Raw genomic sequence first — 3,300 nt, forward strand, 5'->3', positions numbered from 1 at the left:
TTCAGGAACTGTTCGAAGTGACTACCATCGCACTCAATACACAATTGGGCGCGTCGAAGAAGATTTGTTGTAGCACTAATAATCATATTAGGCGTTATAGTGGCAATGGCTTCTATTATTTTGTCTTCTAATTCTTTGAGATCAATCGGTTCCTGGTAAACATATTGTTTAAGTAACCCCATAAAAAAAGTCCATAGGATTTAGGTCCGGTGATCGGGCGGGCCAATTGTGTATTGAGTACGATGGTGGCCACTTCGAACAGTTCCTGTAACTCTCACTATTTTTAAAATTAATATTTCTCTTATCTTATTTTTCTTTAAATTCATTATTTTTAAAATTAATATCATTTCTTTTATCTTACTTTTATTCATTAATATTTTGTAATATTATACTGATAATAAAAATAATCACAAATAAACGAGACAAAACTTAAAAGCAATCTCTTTGTCATTGTATAAAAATTGAGACGCCTACAGCAAAAGTAACCTAACTGTCAAAATTCGATTTTTAAACTTAAAGCGTTATTAACTTATAAAATCATTAATGTTTTTAAATAAGAAACTCAATTTCGATAATTAGATATTTTTGCGATAAGCGCATCAATAATTATGTCAATATTTAAATGTGAGTCAATGGACAAGGGCACCCCGCAATCGCGCGCGCAATGTACCATGCCTGAGCGCGCGAATTTCAGACGCCGTAATAGGATAACTTTAATCGGTTATAATTTGAAAAGTATTATAGCCTCGACATTTTCGTATAAGAGTTTTCGTCTTAGAATGCACTCTAAAATCTGCCAGTGAAAGGACATACGACCTTTCTGGGACACCCTGTATAGTTACTTGTATACGCGAACTTCGGTTATATCTTGTTCTTGTAGTACATGGTACATAAAACGATTATATTGACAATCAATCGTAATCTAATATATGTACGTTTGCGAATTATTATTATCGTAGTCTGTACATTTGATTTAGTCGGATACAATTTGATTTCTTCGTATCTTCCAAGTTAATGTATAACGAAAGTTCGTTATGAATATGTCAACGTAATTGTGACAGCATTAGCAAATATATTTTTCAGATATTTGTCGTTCATCGCTCTTTTTCGAACTTGTGAAACATTGTTAATTGGAATAAAAAATATACATAAATTAGAAGTATGTAATAATAATAACTTATCCTTTTGAAAAAAATAAATATTTTTAACATATTTTATAATATTTTATAATAATATACACTGGCCCAAAAAATTAAAGGATCACCTGTTCTATCCTCTAAAAATAGGCAAACTTCAAGATAGAGCAACTTTGTCAAAAATTATCGTAATGAAATTTCCAAAAAAATATTTTACAGCCTGAAATCTCTACTTTTCAAATTGGTATTTTAGAAGATGATTAACTGACTTTCTTCGAAGTTGTATTGGTACAAATGGAGATGTAACAAATCGCAAAATTTTTTTCTAACTTTGCAAAGTTCCATGGCATGAAATAAAAATCCCACATAAACGCGGTGTACAGCTTTCAAAAGACTGAATCTTTCTCTTTAATTTGCCTTTTTGTTGACAAACATTATAATTAATTAACAACGGATGGACCAGGCATTAGAGATGAATAATATTCCTCGATAACTGTTTCTGCTGCTGTTTGAGAAGAAATTGATGTAGTGAATGGTTCAGAACTGATTTCAGATGCTGATATCTCAGTCACTGTACTAGGAGCAAAAGCAATCTCTGGGATAACGTTGGGATCAAATGGAAAAATACCACAAGTTTTGAAATCTGATTTGATATTAGAAGGTGTCATGCATTTGTCCCACACTTTGCTGAAAATCTGTCCAAATCGTTGCTTAGTCACAGTCCTTTCTCCTTTATTAAGCCAATATAATTGAAGTTCATTATCCCAGTGATATTCAAAAGATCGGAATACAGACTTATCTAGAGGCTGGAGTTCGTGAGTAGTGTTTGATAGCAAACAATACAGTTAAATATCATTTTGTTCTGCTGCTTCAATGATTTCAAAATCTAAATGAGATTTAGCCCCATCAAAGATAATAAGACACAAACCTGCAAGTTTATATTTTGAAAATGATAAATCCAGTTAACAAATGTTTTTGACGTCATAGAACCTCGCTGTCATACAACATGCAGATCTATATGGTAGATTATCTGCAAATTCTTGTTTCATTCGTTTATCTTTAAAAAGGATCATGGGTGGAATCACTGGGCCCGCTGCATTTGCGCATGATACGACAGTTACACTTTCACCGCGTTCATTGTCCACGATATGAATTCTCTTTACTCCTTTTTGAGAAAAGACTTTAGGTTCCTTATGTAAATTTAATTAGAAGCCCTTTTTATCCACATTAAAAAATCGCTCTGGTTTTCCAAGCAGATCGTTTCTTTTCAATACAGCTTGTAAAGTTTTAAAGTGTTCTACGATAAATTTATTCAATTTCTGAGTCCTTGCTGGATTTAAATTTTGAGATTTTCGAAGCGTAATTATAGGATTTGTCTTTAAGAAACCATGTACCCATTTATAGCTGGCAATTTGTTTAATATCAGAAACTGGTGATTTATGTTATTTTTCACGCAGTACTTGTAGACACATAATCTTAAAACTGTTGGCGTTATTGGATAACCAATTTTTGCTAATTTTATAATCCTCGAACAAAGATCAGCATTTTGTTCACTAGACAGAGCAAATTTACGGCCCAACTTTGCTTTTTCAATTTTATTTGATGCAACATATCTTTGTAACGTTCTCCTTGGAATATTAAAATAATGTGATGCTTTCCAAAATGACATCGTTTTAGTTGAAACTGCGTTAAGGGCTTTATTAAGAGCTTCTTGAGTCCAATTTGCACGATGTTTAACGTTAGAATCCATGCTCTAAAATAATAAAAGTGGACTAATAAAAGGAATATCACAAATATATTATAATCGATCCTCTCACCAACTAACAATAACATAATGTTATAATTTCTTAGCAATGTAAATTTTATTTGCCTTTTTCATTCAGTAGCTATAAATTGTTTCAAACGTAGAGATAGCTCGTATAAAATATTTAAAATGTTCCTCTACAACAAATTACATTACATAAAACATATGTTTTATTATATTTGTATTGCTAAATGCAAAATTAGATAAATAATTATTCAGTTTAACCCTTACTTGCCACACTTCTGTGGCGTGACGTGCTTGACACACTGGGGTGGATTGTTATAACAAATAATCTATTAAATATTTTAACTTCAAAATTTTTTTATAGCTTCTCAAGAACTTACAGATCGGAAGAGCACA

This window comes from Wasmannia auropunctata, unplaced genomic scaffold (assembly GCF_000956235.1).
Source record: "Wasmannia auropunctata unplaced genomic scaffold, wasmannia.A_1.0 LD336090.1, whole genome shotgun sequence".
In the NCBI taxonomy this organism is placed as follows: Eukaryota; Metazoa; Arthropoda; class Insecta; order Hymenoptera; family Formicidae; genus Wasmannia; species Wasmannia auropunctata.